The 20297-nt window shown below is 38.5% G+C and overlaps 1 protein-coding gene across 1 annotated transcript in view; it reads right to left on the minus strand.

Moving 5' to 3' along the window:
- LOC150098155 (SURP and G-patch domain-containing protein 1-like) overlaps window positions 1–20297 on the minus strand; it is a 292494-nt gene that overhangs the window by 33663 nt on the left and 238534 nt on the right. The gene's annotated exons all lie outside the window — the stretch shown is intronic.

A 20297-nucleotide genomic window follows, 5' to 3' on the forward strand; every position in this document is an offset into this window, starting at 1 on the left:
TGAGAATGGGGAACTGGACAATGAGACTTATTTGTGCCTATGGTCCCACAGAAGGTTCTACTAAGGTAGAAGTGGAGGAATTTTTTGAGGCTTTAGAAAAAGCAACTGACACAATGAAAAATGAAAAGTTGGTCCTTGTTGGGGATCTAAATAGTAGAGTAGGAAATGATTGTGAGACATACAAAAATATTTTGGGAAAATTTGGAGAAAAGAGCAAAGCTAATAATAATGGCAAATATCTTTTGGATTTCTGCTCAGGACATGGACTGGTTATTACTAACACCATGTTCCAACATAAAAATGTGCACAAATTCACATGGAGAGAAGAGGCTAGGAATAAGAAAAGTCTCATTGACTATGTTATTGTTGATAGTGATGTTTTCTCCCTGGTGCAGGACACCAGAGTGTACAGAGGATTTGAAATTGGAAGTGATCACTATTTAGTCTTGAGCAGGATAAAATTGAATTTCATATTGAAAAGAATAACATGTAAGAAAGTTTTAAAGCGAATAAAAGTTGAGCAGCTCTCAGATGTAAACTGTAGACTAAAATACAGAAATATTATTGAAAAGAAAATGAAAGAGTTTGAGAACAGGAATCAAACCTTGGAGATTCAGTGGCAAACTCTGAAGGAAACATTGATTGATTCTGCCAGAAAGGCATGTGGTGAGGTTGTGTGCAAAGATAAAAAAATCAGAACTCCCTGGTGGACACAGGAAGTTAAAGAGGCAGTGAAGGAAAAGAAGAAAGCATATCAAAAGTTCCTGGCAAATAAGTCAGCTTTTACTCTTACAGAATACAGAGACAAATGTAAGAAAGCTAAACAGTGTGTAAAACTAGCTAAACAAAAGTCATGGGAGGACTTTGGCAAGAATATAGAAAATAAATATCAAGAAGGTGGCAAAATATTCTGGAGGTTGTTGAAGAAGCTTAGGAATGGAGGAAAGAGTGCTGTAAAAGGAATTAGAGATGATAAAGGTGAAATGAAAACCGGAGAAAAAGATATCCTTGAAGTATGGAGTAATTACTTTGAAAAACTGCTAAATGAAACAAGCAGCGATGACAGCACAGTGATAAAAAACACTGACCAGGCATGCAGTCAGGAATACATATCCATACTTGAAGTAGAAAAAGCCATCAAAGGCTTGAAATGTGGAAAGGCAGCAGGAGTAGATGATATTCGACCAGAAATGCTGAAGTATGGTGGTATAAGAGTCTTACAGTGGCTGCACTGCATAGTTCAGAAAGCCTGGACAGAGGGACGAATTCCCGATGATTGGAGTAGAGCTCTCATAGTACCCATATATAAAAAGGGAAATAAAACTGAATGTGAGAATTACAGAGGTATTTCCCTACTGAGTGTTCCTGGCAAGATCTATGCAAGTATACTTGAGAAACGGTTGAGAAGAATTGTGGAAGAAAAGCTTGGTGAAGAACAAGCTGGATTCAGGCCAAATAGAGGCTGTCAGGATCAGATCTTCACTTTACGACAAATAGTCGAGAAAGCATGGGAATATAACAAAGATCTGTATTTAAGTTTTGTCGATTTGGAAAAGGCATATGACAAGGTGCCAAGAGAGAAGCTATTCAATACGCTGCAGTTATATGGTGTCAATGGGGCATTATATCAAGCAATACTTAGTCTTTATTTGAGTTGTGAGTCAGCAGTTAGAATTGAAGGTAGTACAGGAAGATGGTTTAATGTTAAATCTGGTGTGAGACAAGGATGTACATTATCCCCTCTGTTATTCATTATCTATATGGATCACATTATGAAGGAATGTGGTATTAAACCTGATATCAAAATTGGAGATGTTAATGTCAGCTCTTTGCTTTATGCGGATGATGTTATACTTCTAAATAAATCCGCTACAAGTCTGCAAGATTCTCTGACTAAATTGAATAGCTGTTGTAATAGATATGGTATGAAGGTCAGCAATAAAAAGACAAAGACAATGAAAATAGGCAGAATCATTGAAAATGTCAATTGTGTTGTGAATGGAGAACCTGTGGAACAAGTAAAACATTTCAGCTACTTAGGCACAATTTTTACTGAAGATGGTAAACTAAATATAGAAATAGACAACAGAATCAGCAAAGCTGGTATCGTGGGAAGTCAATTGAATAAATTCATATGGAATAAGAAAGAAATTAGTCGGAACACTAAATTAGCTGTATACAAGACTGTGTTCAAACCAATTTTAACTTATGGATCTGAGAGCTGGGTCAGAAGTAAAACACTTGACCAAAGACTAGAGACCGCAGATATGAGAGTCCTGAGAAAGATTAGAGGCGTGAACAGATGGCATCAATGGCAATATCATATTAAAAATGAGGATATTAGGAAAGAACTTGACATTGTCAGCATCCAGGAATGTGTTAGCAGAGCTAATCTCAGATGGTATGGTCACTTAAATAGAATGGGAGAGGAAAGATTAGCAAAACAAGTGTTCTCTGCCAGGTTGGCAGGAAAACGACCCAGAGGAAGACCAAGATATAGGTGGATTGATACGGTACAAAGTGCCTTAGACAATAGAAATATAAGATCTGATAATGTTGGAGTCTTGACAAGTAACAGACTGATTTGGAGGAAAATTGTAGATAGGAAGTTAGTAATGATGTAATTTTTTCATGTAGTACTGTCATATCCTGTACACCCCTTGAGGGTACATGGCAGGAATTTGATGATGATGATGATGATGATGATGACTTCCAACCATACCAGCTTTGTTGATTCTGTTGTCTATTTCCATATTTAATTTACCATCTTAAGTAAAAATCGTGCCTAAGTAGCTGAAATGTTTTACTTGTTCCACAGATTCCCCGTTCACAACACAGTTGACATTTTCAACAATTCTACCTATTTTCATTGTCTTTGTCATTTTAATGCTGAACTTCATACCATATCTATTACAACAGTTATTCAATTTAGTCAGGGAATCTTGCAAACTTGTAGCAGATTTATTTAGAAGTATAACATTGTCCACATAAAGCAAAGAGCTGACATTAACATATCCAATTCTGATATCATGTTTAATACCACTTTCCTTCATAATGTGATTCATATAGATAATGAATAACAGAGGGGATAATGTACATCCTTGTCTCACACCAGATTTAACATTTAACCATCTTCCTGTACTTCCTTCAATTCTAACTGCTGACTTACAACTCAAATAAAGACTAAGCTTGATATAATGCCCATTGACACCATATAACTGTAGCATATTGAATAGCTTCTCTCTTGGCACCTTGTCATGTGCCTTTTCCAGATTGACAAAACTTAAATACAGATCTTTGTTATATTCCCATTCTTTCTCAACTATTTGTTGTAAAGTGAAGATCTGATCCTGACAGCCTCTATTTGGCCTGAATCCAGCTTGTTCTTCACCAAGCTTTTCTTTCACAATTCTTCTCAACCCTTTCTCAAGTATACTTGCATAGATCTTGCCAGGAACACTCAGTAGGGAAATACCTCTGTAATTCTCACATTTAGTTTTATTTCCCTTCTTATATATGGGTACTATGAGAGCTCTACTCCAATCATCGGGAATTCGTCCCTCTGTCCAGGCTTTCTAAACTATGCAGTGCAGCCACTGTAAGACTTTTATACCACCATACTTCAGCATTTCTGGTCGAATATCATCTACTCCTGCTGCCTTTCCACATTTCAAGCCTTTGATGGCTTTTTCTACTTCAAGTATGGATATGTATTCCTGACTGTATGCCTGTTGAGTGTTTTTTACCACTGTGCTCTCACTGCTTGTTTCATTTAGCAATTTTTCGAAGTCATTACTCCATATTTCAAGGATATCTTTTTCTCCTGTTTTCATGTCTCCCTTATCATCTCTAACTCCTTTTACAGCACTCTTTCCTCCATTTCTAAGCTTCTTCAACAACCTCTAGAATATCTTACCACCTTCTTGATATTTATTTTCTATGTTCTTGCCAAAGTCCTCCCATGACTTTTGCTTAGCTAGTTTTACACAGTGTTTAGCTTTCTTACATTTGTCTCTGTATTCTCTAAGAGCACAATAATATCTAAATAATATTTTTTATAACCCTTGAAAGTACGTACTTGGTCAGGAACTGATATTGATAATAAGGAAAAAAATGCTTGGAGGGGAGTCATTGCAGTCCCATCTACACAGGTTTCCATAAATTAAGGAACAAAGAAAAAATCATGTTAACTCAAAAACTGTATGATTAATTTTTATGCAATTTGATGAAAAAGGGGTATTACATGACTTGTTAAAGAAATATCCACAAAAATTGTAAATAAACAGTTTAATTCAGTAACAAATAGGTACATGAAGACAATGAGGATGAGTCTCAAATAAGCAATGAGGTCACCCTTCAGAACAATACAATACTCTCAATGATGTTTCATTCCATAGCTCCTTCAAAGCACTTCCAAGGGTTTGAGGAGGGGAGTGGGTGGATTGAGGGAAGCATTATATCTACCTGGGGCATTGCAGATATGCTGAATAGGATTAAAGCAAGGAGATATGGATGGCTAGTCCATACGTGCATTGTCTTTTCTTGAAGATATTGGGTCAATGAGGATGAGCATTATCATACTGTAGTATGTCTCCCTTAATGTTCCCCCATATGGAAGAACATAGGAGTCCAGGACCTTGTCTCTGTAAGTTGTAGTATTAATGATTGCACTAAGTATATATAGGTCATTGTGCCCACCCAACGAGCTGCCTCTCCAAACCATCACACTACTTTTACATTAAGTGATCCTTTCACAGATATAATGTGTTCCTGTTTTCCAGATAAGAGAATGCTATCGCTTTGTAGAGCAAATCAGGACTTATCTGTAAACAATACTGAACACCAATGGTCTTGGGGTTAAAGCTGGTGTGGAGCCATTTCAAACATTCATTCCTGTGGCATGGGGGATAGGGGCATGCAAACAACCAGTCGCCTAGCATATAGACGACCACTTTTGTGAAGCTTGATGCACACAGTGGAAGCAGATATCAATGTTCCTGTAGCCAACGTGAGGATAGATAATAGTCAATTCAGGGTAGCACGTTTTGACAAGCAGATAATTGGAGATATCAGTTCCTCCACTGCAGTTGTAGCAAATGGCCTTTCTTCACTGTATCTCTGGGATGCTGCTGTTTGCGACTGTTTCACTTCATTCTGCAGTCTGTGAACCATAGAACAACTCATTTGCAATCATCTGGCTACTTCCACCCACAATCATTGGTTAAATGATGTCTTGCAGCCATATTCAATCATGGAATATCTTGTTCTCACTCCAGACATGAAATGGAAAACTGTTCCAAATTTGCATATATTTGTGTGTGTGTGTGTGTGTGTGTGTGTGTGTGTGTGTGTGTGTGTGTGTGTATACACACACATACATATAAATATCAGTGGCATTACACACCCATTTCAGTTGGGTGTGCAGTTGTGTGGGCTATGCAACCCACGCTACAAAATTCATGTGAATTTGATCATATGATTGCATTTTTATCAATGCATGAAAGTTTTGAGAGTGCATAGAGCTCTTCTTAATTGGTCCAATGCAGTTAATTGGGTTAACTGCATTGGACCAATTCAAAGTTATCCTACTGGACAAAGTTAATAGGATAACTTTGAATACTTTAATTTATCAATTAATTGTAACCAAATCAGTGTATAGAAGGAGAACAACCGGTTTGCTTTAGGATCTATTAGAAAATATCAATGAAGGAGAATGCTCTATTTGGTTGGTATATTTGAATTACTCAAAGGTGAAAATATGTGAACCATCATTTATAAGCCATGTGAGAATGGGAAATGAAAAGAAAGAATAAGTGTCAGGAAAAATACTTTCATTAATGGCAAATGAATTATTAATAATTAACATTTGTGATATGTGTGTCCCATAAGTTGCTGGGTAGAACGAATAGCATGTGATCCTATAAAGTCTAGACATGAATAAGTGAATACATGATAGCATAATTAAATAACGAGGAGAGGAAAAGAGATTTGTTTCCAAAGTATAAATAGCTAACCAATAATAAACAGCCACTAATACATTAAGTAGTTCAGTTAAAAACTATGCTAATAAAATTAATAATGTTGATCAGGTGATTCATTTAGGCATGGCAGGAATACATGTGGTTTGATGGAGCAGCAAATCATCTGGCAAAATTTGTTGTGCATGGTATGTGTATTTCTCTGATTTATGTAGATTTCGCTCCGTTTTCTTTTGTTTACTGAGACTTGGTATACATGTTATGCAATAATAGGATACATAATATGCAATCATTATCAGAATTATCCACACTTTTGGGAATTCTACATTCATGATTTTTTTTTGTTTTTTTTTATAGTATCATTTTTTACAGTTTTTTATTACAGATTGTAAAAATTTGTGAAATATTTTTCACAATCTCACACATGCTGGTATTTTGTTGTAAATTGACAACTTCTTATAATACACAGAAGTATTCATTTTTATTCAGGAATATATTTCTACTGTGTGTGTTGTCTCCAAAGACTAGAATAAAAATGTCCCTATACCATTAAAAAACTTTCCAACCTCAACAGATGCTATACTGCACAAGCAAGAAAAACAATTAGCTTTGTTAATCACTAAATACAGTAAACAGATATTTAACATCTGTGTACTATATTTAGGAACAATTAGTGTAAGACAACTCAAACAACATACTTAATGGAAAAACACTCCGCTCCCATGGGCTATGCTGCATGCATGCCAAGAAAACAGATTTGTTGTAGCACTAAACATAACACTAATTAAAATATTTGTCCTAACATTCCACTTTCAAATTTTCAGTTGGAGAAAATATGTGTAACAGCTGTTTGTAATACAACCATTGGATACAGAAAACGCTCAATTTATGAAAAGCAAAATGAATATATATATATATATATATATATATATATAAAACCTTGAAATCAGTTTGAATTACATTTGAAACATTCGATATCATCCAGACACTTAACAAATTAACAAATGTTAATTTTAGATATAAAATTCTATAAAGGAAGTTGGACTAACATGCCATATAAGTTTTGTGAAAATGCAACCACTCGACATGGAAGTGGCATACATATGCTAAAAGCTAGTACCTCCCAGGGAATAAAGGAACGACAGACACCCAGTGTAAAATATCGCAAGAAATAAGTTTTGTTTAGCGGATTTTCGCTAATTATTTTACAATTAGAATTTTGTCTAGAAAAATAAAATATAAGAATGTACTAAGTAGTTGCAATAATAAAAGAATTGTAAAGATGCATATGCTGTTAAAAGTGCACCTGCACTAAAGAAATGTTACTAAGAGCTGAAAAAGACATAAGTCAAATTAACGCCGGGCACCAAAAAGATCATAAGGTCAAACGGCTTGCGATGACGTAGGTTCATTCATTGCTCGTGGCTAATCCTGGAATGTTCCGAATTGAAAACAAAGAACTGTGATTTGAATAAAAGGGCAATACAGCACGTGGTTCGGGGTTTTTTTTTGACCTGTGGCTGACCTTTCCTGGACTTTAGCACAGCAACTATGAGGACTCCTTCCGGAGTTGAAGGATGGTTGTTTTTCCTGTCCCTGATGTACTTCTGTCGCCTCGCTCTAGGCTGTGGATAGCCATGGCAGAACTCCAGTGCATAATTCGAAGGAAGACTATCGGGGATTTGACCTGATAGATGTGTCCATGTGTATCATTAAGGAATTGAACTTTCAATTCCTTAATGATATACAGAAATGATATACTGGAAAATTGCTAACAAGTAAGCCCTCATTTTTGTTTTGCAGTATGCAATAAGATTGTGCCTAGAAATCGTAAATAGAAAGAAAGAGACTAATTGTCAACTGGCAGCTATATGTGAAATGAATGTCTTGTTTTTTTGAAGAACTTGTTTTGTTAATGTTATCCGATTCTCGAGATGCTTGATACAATATCTGAATTAGCCTTAAGAAATAAATGTAATGGAAGAGAATTAACAGTGATAACATTCTTATAACAATTGTGTATGCTTATGAGTTATATTTGTCCCATAGAGGATATTCTGTGATAAGTAAGATTGAGTAATTTTACTAGTAAAAGTGTTATAATCTATGATGTTCAGCTAGTGAGTTAATGTGTGATATATGGTGCTTTTGTTTAAGTTAGTATTTAATCATTCTTTCTATGCTTTGTATCATGTCTTTGAAGTCAAAATAAATATGTTTTGTTTTTACAATTGCCTGATTCTAATTACTAAGCCAATGCACTATCCCGAAAATAAATAATGAACCTGTGGGAGTAAATTATAACAGTGAACCACGACTTGCATTTTTGTTTATTTGTATAGAAGTGTAAGATTACATTTTGTCTTCTTCTTGCCCTGATTGTTAACATAAATTAGATCAATTAAGTGGTGCAGTCGGAATTAAAATAAATTTCTTAATTGATTTGTGTGCGATTGCTCAGGCAGAAAGTGGCTCGGTGTGGCAACAGGCAGTGAGAAAAGGACACCTTGGTGGAACCAAGAAGTCCAAAAAACTGTCCGGGCAAAAATGGAGTCCTACCTAACATGACTTAGGGTCAGGTCACCTGAGATGCGTTTGCGGTATGCTGAGGCAGTAAAGACAGCAAGCAGAAGGCTTGGGAATCCTTTGGAGAAAGATTAGACTCATCCTATGCAAATGCAAACAAAGTATTCTGACAGACCATCCGCCACCTTCGAGGTAGGAAATCGTGCACGGCAAGGGCAATTAAGGCCTCTGATGGTGCACATTTAACAACCGAGAAGGATATCCTCCACAGATGGAGGGAATACTTTGAGAGCCTTCTTAATCTGGGTGGCCCAGCAGTTGTGGACATCCAAGAGGTGCAGATCAGGGCAATGACTAGTCTCACAGCAGAAGAGGTCCATTTAGCAATAAAATCACTAAAATCGGACAAGGCTGCTGGCGATGATAAAATTCGGCCCGAAATGCTAAAAGCCTTAAATCGAGATGGTGTTCTCTGGCTGACTCGAGTGTGTCAGGCTGCTTGGATATCTAGGCGACACCAAAGCAATGGCAGACAGGCATAATAATAATACCAGTCTTCAAGAAGGGAGACCAGAAGGATTGCAGTAACTATCGTGGCATCTCTCTGCTCAGCCTGCCTGGGAAAGTGTATGCTAGGTGCTTGGAAAGACGGTGCAGGAGCATAGTTGAGTCAAAGTTCCAGGAAGAACAATGTGGCTTTCGTCCTGGTAGAAGCACAACTGATCAAATCTTCACTTTAAGGCAAGTCTTTGAGAAATCTTGGGAATATGCCAAGAATATCTACACATGTTTTGTAGACTTGGAGAAGGCATATGACCAGGTTCCTTGGGATAAGCTTTGGCAAGTAGTACAGGAGTATGGCGTGGATGGCCAACTATTAGCTGCCATCAAGTCCCTGTATGAATGCCCGGAGTTTTGTGTCAGTGTAAATAAACAGCACAAAATCTGAACCTTTCAGTCTTCGTTGGCCTCTGCCAAGGGTGTGTTCCTCCCCCCGTCCCTTTTCATAATATTTATGGACTGGATTGATAGGCACAGCCAAGGCAGTGAGTGTGTCAGAACTGGAAGATGTAGCAGTGGATGTCTGCTTTTTGCAGATGACCTAGTTCTGCTTAGCTCTTCCACAGATGACCTCCAGTGGACCCTGGATAGGTTTGTAGCTGTTTGTGCAGACACCGGAATGAAGATCAGTGAAGGCCAAAACTGCTGAAACATTTGTGGTCTCAAGACAACCATCTCAGTGCACTCTACATGTAAGTGGAGTCCCAATGAGGCAGGTGGAAAAGTTTAAATACCTTGGGTCCATATTCACGAATGATGGAAAATGGGACGTAGAGCTAGATACTCGAATTGGCTTAGCAAGCTCAAAATTGCGGGAGCTTGGCCGTTCGGTAGTATTGAAGTGGGAGTTAAGCCAGAAGGCAAAGCTGGCTGTCTTCAATATAGTCTATGTCCCCATCCTCACCTATGGTCATGACAGAAAGAATGCGGACACGAATCCAAGCGGCTGAAATGAGGTTCCTTCGAGGGGTTGCGGGGCTGACAAGACTCGACAGAGTCAGAAGCTCTGCAATTCGGGAAACCCTCAACACTCAACCACTGCTTCTGCTTCTCCGTGTTGACAGATCACAGTTACGTTGGTACGGGCACCTGGTCAGAATGCCACAAGAGAGGTTCCCTCAGCAGGCCCTCTTTGCCAAGCCAGAGGGTGGGAGACCAAGGACTCGCTGGATAGATTATATCCAAAACCTTGGCTGGACACGTTTGGGAATCCTACCAGAACACCTGAGCTTGGTGGCAGAGGATCGTGACCATTGGAAGTTCCTCTTGCAGCTGTTGCCACCACAACCAAATTAGGAAAGGTAGGCCTTGAAGATGTATGGATGTATTCTAAAGAAATAAGAAAGGAACTGATACTGGAAAGAAAGCATGAAAGAAATAGTTTTTTTTTTTTTAAAAAAAAAGAAAGATTGCACAAAACTTATTTTCTTGTTCTAGGGAGAAAAAAAAAAAAAAAAAGGCATGAGTTAAGATATTTTATGGCCATTATTGAAAGCTGAATAAACTATGTGTTATGAGTGTTTAAAGTTTGTGTATTCTCACTAAATCCTGTGATTTTGAAGAGAAGAAATCTTATGTAATGTTTATATTCTTTAATCGTTAAATTTGTGGGCCCTTTTTTCTGTTTAGGAGAAAATTTATTTAAAATGCAAAACTGTATGTAGTGCTTGTGAAACAAACATTTTACAAACACCATTTAACATAATACCAAAATTCTACACTAATATTATTTGTAAATAAATGTATTATTTTTGAATTTACTTTCTCTCTCTCACTCAAAACTCTTAATTTATCATAATAATAATAACATTCCAGATACGAATCTGTGATATTAACCAAGAATTACTCTTATAATAATAATAAAACACCACTCTTGAGATGCTGATTGGCCTGATATTTGCTACTTCTGTCTTGGAGCTTCCTTTATGTAGCAGGACTTTTGCCACGAGTTGCCCCAGTCCTGAAAATACTTCAGGCGCAAACTTTGTTTGCTAACACTTGGATAAAGGAACCAAACATATAATTGGTAGCATAGCCAAGTGAAAAAAAAAAAATCCATCAACTTATCTCATCCAGAGAATTTTAATATAAGGTGTGATACCTTTTGGCAAATGGATGATGGAGAAGTCATATGGAAATATGACTTCTCCATTACTTCCACCTTAGCATCACCATCTTTGGATCTAGCTCCCACTGATGAGACCTCAATAAAGGTCGAAACCAGTCTGGGTAGTGACCCTTCCCTTAATGCATAGCATTATACATGTCTGCAAGGAGATGTGCTTTGCATTATGGGATACTAAGGCAAATGATGAGAAGTTATACCTTTGCTATATTGAAGAGCTAAGAAAGGCTGGAGGATTGACAGACTTTCAGCTACTGGTGCTACTCCGCAATAAGCTGGCAGGGAAGGCTAAAACCTTCCTATACTCCTCCCCTGTTCTAAAAGAGACCCTGGAATATCAAAAATTTAAAGAGATACTAATCTCTGAGTATTCAAAGAAAAAAGGGGGCCCCCAAACCTTGAGGGATTTGTATGGATGCTTACAGGAAGAAGGCGAAAGTGTAACTAGTTATCTAAACAGAGTACTGTCCATTACTCGATCCATGAGAACCTCATCCCCAGAGGACCTATCTGGAGTGGACAGCATTCCAACAATTTAGGATTGGGTTGTGTGATGAATTGAGAGGGGTCATTTATAAAAAGGGGACGAGAGACTTGGATGGATGCTACAATCTCGCCAGAGAGAGAAAATAGTGGAAGAGATGGCTCACACCTCCTTTGAGGCTACAATTACGGAAGGGATCGGGGGCTCATGTTCCCCTCCTTGTAGGTTCTGAGAACAAGTCCATCCCTAATGTAGGTTCTGATCTCCTGAGGTCATTCAAGTACCATCAGTGCATAATGAAAGAGGAGTCAGAAGCAGGAAATCTGCAGAAACATAATGTGAGGAAGGGAACCCACCCTTTGAAACGTGATGGACAGGGAATAGGATTGGAGATTTCGAATCTCTCCAAAACAAGTGTAAAAGGGGGAGACCTAGTTACAATCTCCAGTGAGTCACCCGAAAAGGGGAGCTCAAGTAAACAAGAGGGGTACAGAATGCAAACTGTATCAGTGGCAGAGGGAAGGTTGCCCTTGTCTCTGGTGGAAGGTTTTATTGAGGAAATCCCCTGCAACTTCTTGTTTGACACCGGGGCTCATGTATCCGTGATTCCAATGCCATTAATTAAGGAATTCCGGACTACGACCCCTAACAACTTCACCGAATTGTACAACCCTGTAGAGATTGGGAATCGTAAAGGTTGCAATCCTCTCAGTATTGAAGGTCAAAGCAAAAATCTCCATACCATGCTTTCCGATAAACATCTCGCATGAAATGCTGGTCCTCCTCGAGCTTGCAGACACTAGTAATCAAGTCATAGTAGGCCTTGATTTTCTGGAGAAGCATAGATTTATGTGTGACTTCGCTAGTAAGACACTATCTCTATGAGGAAAGAAGTTCAGGCCAGAAATCAGAAAAGGTGTGCTGGTGAGGTGAGTGAGGCTATGGAACTCGAATTGAAGGATCATAATAATGACTCGAGTATGTGGAAGGATAAGTTAGTACAAGGTGCCATTAAGTTATCAAGCTCAGAGCAGGAAAGGATTCAAATCAAAGAATTTTTCAAGTTAGTGTTCCATCACTACTCGAGAGTGTTCACAGAAGAGATTAGCTCTCTTTCCTGCACCAACAAGGTGCAGCATACTGTTCAAATTACATCCGATATACCAGTATATGTCAAACAGTATCAAACACCCCTCAAACATACGGACAAACTCCAAAAGTACTGGAGTATGAGAAGGAGGGGCATTACTGAACGATCCAATTCTAAGTGGAAAAGTCCATTCATCTTAGTAGAAAAACCAAATGGTGGATTAAAGTTTGTTCTGGACTTGAGAGAGGTAAACAAAGTCACCAAACTATTGATTTTCCAGTGTGCAAGATTGAGGACTTATTGACCGGCCTGGAAGGAGCTAAATATTTCTCAAAATTAGACATGAACTCTGGCTACTTCCAAATTCCTCTAAGGGAGGAAGGCAGGAAGTACTTTGCCTTCACTATGAGATGGCAAAAGTATCAACTGTGTCGACTTCCCCAAGGGCCCAGGAACTCAGCCATGAGTTTCCAGTGTCTAATGAACTCTATCCTATCTAACATGTTAGGAAGAGGAGTTATATGCTTCCAGGACGATCTCCTGATCTACTCATCTTGCATTAAGGAGAACAGTAGATTACTGATGGGAGTTATGGAAAAACTAAACAGGGCCCAACTTTCTCTAAAGTGTCAGGGCCCAACTTTCTCGAAGTGTCAGTTTTTCCTCAGGGAAGTGGGATATTTAGGGCACATTGTGAATGCAGCTGGAATAACACCCACAATGTGACTGCTATATTAAAGGCATGGATCCCCACTACTGTAAAACTGGTCCGGAGGTATTTGGGCATGATTAACTTTTATAGGAAGTTCATTCTTGAATGCTCCAAATTAATGGAGCCCATAGTTAGGCTAACAAAAAAAAGGGGGTAAAGTTCGAGAGTGTGTGTGTGTGGGGGGGGGGGGGGAACAACAGTGAGCACATCAACTTCTAAATTTGGCTTTGACCAGATCCCCAGTGCTTACCTATCCTAGGCTTGGTGAAACTTTTTTTCTCTCAGCGGATGCCTACAACGATACGATTGCCTCGGTTGTAGAGCAGAGGGAGGGGGAAGGCTTTAAGCCCATCGCATTCGTCAGTAGAAAGCTTTCATCATCTGAGAGAAACTACTCTGTAATTGAGAAGGAAGCACTCACCATCATTTATGCCCTTAGAAAGTTTAAGTATATGCTGTTAGGGCAACAGATAATCCTGCATTCTGACCACAGGCCTCTGTCATTCATCTCTTCCATGAAGGATAAGAATCAGAGGATTATCCGGTAGGCCTTAGAGATGCAGGAATTCAACCTAGAGGTAAACTTCATGCAGGAATTCAACCTAGAGGTAAACTTCATTCCTGGCTCGGCCAACGTAGTTGCAGATTATCTGTCGATATCCCTAGACTCTGGACCTGATGAGAGCATTAGCTCAGATGGAGAAGTAATCAACTCCATACTTAAGGCAGAAGAGTTAGACAAGATAAACAGCACACCTCTCAAATACCAAGTGTGGGACAAACTTCATATAATAGAAGAGCAGAAAAGGGATCCAATGGGGGGGGGGGGGGGGTATAAGAGGGTCTTAAAAGGAGAGAAGTCCCCGGACAGGCAATCCTTCCATCACACCTTGTACATAGACCAGGATGGTCTTTTGCTATCAAGGCAGGCCGTCACAGGGAGATGGAAGGATAAGATCCTAGTTCCAGAAATCATGATTCCCTGGGTGCTCCACACATTTCATGATTCTGATCTAGCGGGTCACCAGAGGAAACATAGAACGTGTAATAGAGTGCAGGACAGATATATATAGAAAGGGATGAGGGGGAGATGTTGAGTCATATGTGTCCTCCTGCCACTTATGCCAAAAAAAGTCCAGCATTATAGGTAAGGCCCCACTCCAGTCATTCCCAATCCCCACACACCATTTTCAGGCAGTAGCCATGGATATTGTGGGCCCGCTCCCTATCACCAAGAAGGGCAATAGGTATATTAGTAATTATATACTAATAGGTATATATTAGTAATTATAGACATGTTCTCCCAATATCCAGAGGCTGTGGCAATTAAGGATCAGATTGCAAAAACTGTAGCAGATAAGTTTTTCAAGCTCATTATCTCCAGGTATGGAACACCCCAAACCCTCCTCTCAGATCAAGGTTCTAACTTCACAGCTGAAGTCATACTACAGTTGTGCAAGTTGTTGAGAATAAAAAAGTTGTTCATCACCCCTTATCACCCCAGAGGAACGAAATGTGTAAGAGGATGAACAGGACACTGAAACTTACCCTATCCAAATTAGCAGACAGTCAGGTGTCAAACTGGGATACCTACTTATCGCACACCTTATTTGCATGCAGGACCGCTCTGCATACTGCCATTAGGGAAGCCCCTGCTGTTGTTCTTTATGGCTTAGAGCCTCTTTTCCCCAATGATTTCAAGAACTCCTGGGTAAGCTCTGGATTCCCTGACATAGATGATTACCTAAATAACCTAATCATGGATAATAATACAGCATATGAGATGGTAGTCAAATCTAGCGACATTTGCTCACAACGGGCGAGAACTTATGCCAACAAGTTGAGAAAATATAAGGATCTAAAACCAGGTAATCTTGCCTTGCTAGAACAAAACTCTGTCAACAAGAAAGGAGGAAAGTTTGAAAAGAGTGTGGCTGGGCCTTATGAGATCCAAGAAAAATTATCTCTGGTGACCTATAGAATAAAGGAGAAGACTAAACAGGGAAAAACTTTAATAGTGCACTTGAACAGATTGAAATTATATAAAACCAGATCAGACAGGTTAGTGTGTCAAGGGGATTCGTTGAAAAGCGTGTGGGGAAGAAAGAGGAACACTCATGTAGAGAACACTTATCTAAGTAGTAAGGATAGCATGAAGCCTACAACATCTAGGAAAAGGAGAGATAGCCATCAGGGAGGAGAGGAGAATCCTATTTCGAATGATCATTGCACCAGATACAATTGGCATAGAGACTACACTGGAACAGGACACCTGAATGAACACACATTAATCAAAATGAGAGGAGAGAAACATTTGATTAACAATGGGATTGGAGAGTCAGGACAAGCTAGGTACAATTTAAGACCAACACACAACGGCCGGGTGAACCCACCCAAGGAAATAAATCGTATTCAGAGCATTTAAAAAAAAACAACCTAAGTAATACACGTTACTTTTATAATCAGAGGAGTTCATAGCATGATGTGAGAGAAAAAACAGAAGGAAGGAATTCTGAAAACATATTCATGACTAATGGCAATTTGAAAGACAGATTTATTCAAGACAAAGACTCCCCCCCCTGGAATTGAAAGGGGGGGAACACAAAGAGAAAAAAAAATTTTTGTAGAAAATTTTTTAAAAAAGAGAGGTAAGAAAAACCTTAGTTAAATTGTGAATGAATACAATTCACTAAGGAATGTTTCATTCATAATTTGACAAGTTAAAACCCTTGAAAAGGATATGCTTGTATTTTAGTATAAGTTGTATATAGCCTGACAAATATTGGATACCGTAATTAGTGTAAAACTTGTGAATATTCCCATGTAAAATACCTACTAAATTGTATGTTAGACAATGAATTTGTTACATACATACATATTTTCTGTTAGAATTGGTATAAAAGAATTACTGTGTAAATTGCATATAACCAACTGAGATTGTAAGGTCAAAGTACGTGGGCAAGACACCAGATTAATAAGTTGTCTCAGCGGTCACGCACACATACGGCACGCGGTGCCCTAAAATTTTAGCGGAAGACGCTGTGAAAAGGCAAGACCCACGAGTGAAAAGGAATAACGTGTTGGGTGAAAATTTAGGGTTACAAGGAGTCCCGGTAGGGATTGATATAAAAGGGCTGGAACCCCCCCCCCCCCCCCCAAAAAAAAGGCTTTTTGCCTGGAGCCTCTGTTCTCTCTCTGGATGGCAGAAGTCAGGGGTTTCGGGTCGTGATTAGAGGGATCGCGGATTCCAAGCCCTACGATGAACGAATAGAGGATTTTCAAAGCAATGGGCAACTCCCGGAAAAGATAATGGCCAGGTAGTGTGCCTTATGGATGCAGAATCGCCTCGCGCTAAGAGTATTCTAGGCATAGATGATCAGTATGCAGATTCCATGAGGACCAACCTAAGCTGACAGGAATTTTAGCCTTAACATAGAGGGAAGAAAATGTTTGGAAGGAAAGGAATCCAAGAATCGAAAGGACAAGCATGAGGAATCCTCGAGTTCGGTATAGTAAACCTATAATCAAGTAATGTGTGAGAGGAAGGCAATTGTAACTTAAGAATCATAGACCTTCATAAAGTTTGACTCTATCTAAAATTAAGACAGAACTGTGATATTTTAATCGTGTAGTCAGTGAACAATATGTGCTATGTATTATAATTGTACTTGTGTTGATTGCTAGCTATGTTTAAGAGCTGTAGAGATGTCTAATCCAGACAGCTTGATTAACACCTAAAAGTCATTATTGGTTTTATAATCTAAGAATGCGAGCTTTGAATCTTTGAACATGTTTTTGTAGTATTAATTAATGTGTGATGTATATTGATCAATATATATCACACATTAATTAATATGTGTGATGTCTATTAATTAAATATCACTGTAATCTATTAGTACAGTGATAATTGAAAGTTCTTTATTATGTATGATGATCATTATGTTAAATAATCCTTTTGCTCTTATTAATTTGGTTGCCTGTATCTAAGAATTCGATGCACCACTCATAAATTATTCAGATCTAAGCAGGAAATAATTGATAATTAAGACCACGACTGCAAACATGGTTGATTATAGAAGGTATTGATAATTGATAACTTAGTATAGAAATAGATTAGATTAACCGCGTGCATATCTGAAGGTTCACTTCTCAGTCAAGAAGTGAACCTTCAGATATGCACTTCTCAGTCAAGAAGTTTTTCCAATCTAAGGGTTCCGGGTGGCTCAGTGGAACAAAAAAAATTTCCCAGAATCTTAAGAGAAGTTAACTTCAGAAGCTCTGTTACCAAGGAGTTGGCTTAACCTTGAGACAATCCTTTTGTAGATCAGACTAGTGCAAGTGATAATCTAAGGGGCTGAAGTATATAATAGTAAGACAAAGACGGACACATTATAGGAGCTGCTGAGATAGGACAAATTATTCAAGAGATAGTTAAGTAAAGGAGTTAAACCATATTAAGTAAATATTACCTATGACGACACGTTATAACACTATTTTGCTCTCTTTCTACTCCATTGGTACCTTCCTTCTACTGAGACTTAAATTAAACAGCTTGGTCAGAGATGATAATCCCCTTGCACATTCTCGTAATACACAGGCCAATATGCCATTTAATCCTATGACTGCTGTGTTTGTATTGATGTTCTGCAATATTTTAAGCACCTCCATTTCATCAACCTCTATTCTCCTACCACTCAATATCACATCTGGCATTGCAATGTCACCACCGATGGCACATGCCTGCCACTATTTGGGTTGGTTCCATTACCTCCCCACCACCAGCACTTTTTAAAGCCACCCTTCCCTAGTCATTCCTTCTTTTAACTTGCCACATAGAAAAAGAACTCTTATGGTTTCATCAGCTAGCTTATACTGCTCATGGACATACTGATCACTTTTTTCTTTATAACACCTTTTTCTTTCTTCAAACACCATTGACCACCTCCCATGCACCAGTAGCATCTCTCCCCTCCAAATTCTTATCCCATGGGACTAGTGAAAGCTGACTCCTCAGCTTGTCATAATCACCTGTTTTGAATACCTCATATCTCTTTGTAAAAGAAAATACTTTGTGTCCGGCAATCTCCCAGGTCAAGACTTCACGATCACTTTCCCCCAAATGGAGGCAACACAGATTAGTTACCATTAAGTTCCCTGATGCTGCTGCCATGACCAGATGCAATGCTCTCGAACTTCATGTTCCCTATATTACATGCTGTCTCAGGGTATTATTTCTCAGCAGTTTTATAAATTCTATTTCCTTCCCTTCCTGTGGCCAATAAATGATCAACCTGTATGCATTATGCTAATATGCAAGTGCTCACTACATTCTCCCGTATACCTCCTCAATTATAGCAGCAATGAATTACATATTTAGTCCTGTCGGCCTCTATTTCATATCAAATAGCCTCAAATAAACTGCCTTCTGCATTCCTGATGTACTTCTACTCTTTTTGGCTTTAATTCCTCTGCTATCATTAGCACTCTCCCCATATAAACTGCAATATCTCCTTCATCCCACAACTGCCTTTATACCTTGTGTTACTCAGCCTGCTCAAGTTAATCTGGAGTGCTACATTTTGCATCATGTGATCACTCAAACTTCAGGTTGCCAGACCCACATTCACCTGCACCCCCTAAACATTCTAGTTTCCCTAACTTTGTACTTACCAACTTTCACTGAACAACACTGACTCCTGACACCAAATCTGTTTAGCTGCAAGCCATCAAACTTATAAATCCTTCCTTCCATCAAACTCATTCTACAAGCCCACAAAGTACACACCATTCCTCATCTCATTGAGTCATTGTCCTTTTTCCCATGCGCAAGCAACTCTTTCATGTCTTCTCGCATACCACACTTGTCACCTGCTAAATGATTTGTACTAAACAAAATAAACATCTTTTACCGTAACTCTCTGCATCAAGGACAGCATAACTGACATCTTTTATCTTAGCTCCAGGAAAACAGAATTTGTTACACTCTCCTAAAGGACTTCTCATATTGATGAATCACCATAAAACATCTGGTACTTGTTTTCACTCTTTTTCTCTTTTTGTGCTTTCTCTCCCCTTTCATTCAGTTCTCTCATATCACCTGCCAAGCGTTTTTCCAACCACTCAATCTCATGTTTTGTTCTGTAAAAAACACATAAGTGCACAATCTTTTCCATTACCTTCTGGCACTATTATTTTCCATTGCATCATTTGTACAGTCACCCATACCGCTTGCAACACTATCTATGCCAATCACATCATCGTGTATTTCATCTTTCAACTCACCACTATCACTCTTCTTACTCTCTTCAGACCTCTGGCATTCACTCATGAAACCCTTTCGAAACACTTGTTCCCCAGTTTCATTCTCCTTCCGTGAAGGCCGTATATTTTGCACCTGCTGCAGCAAATGTAATCGCGCACATTAAAATCACCCATCATTGTTTTGTGCATCGGTGCGATGCCGCACAATACACTGTACACGAAAACAAATATTAAACCTTTATAAAAATCAATAAATTAAATACATTATCCTTAGAGATAATCACACAAACATTCATAAATATACTGATGAAAAAATAATGACTTAATTGATGCTAAAGACTTCCAAAAATAGCTTATCTTTCAGCACAATATTCACCATTTGCACTATCTTCTGCCCTCTCATTGTTACTTATGTAGGTGACTTGATATATGTTTATATACATGTTATATATCTACCGTATATTTTCGCGTATAATGCGAACTAGAAATTTTGTTTGAAAACTAGCCCTAAAATGCCATGTCCATGTATAATGCGATCTGTTAATCTTATTCCATAACAT

Source organism: Typopeltis vanoorti, chromosome 16 (genome assembly GCF_054136105.1).
Source record: "Typopeltis vanoorti isolate ZY-2024b chromosome 16, IOZ_Tvanoo_1.0, whole genome shotgun sequence".
In the NCBI taxonomy this organism is placed as follows: Eukaryota; Metazoa; Arthropoda; class Arachnida; order Uropygi; family Thelyphonidae; genus Typopeltis; species Typopeltis vanoorti.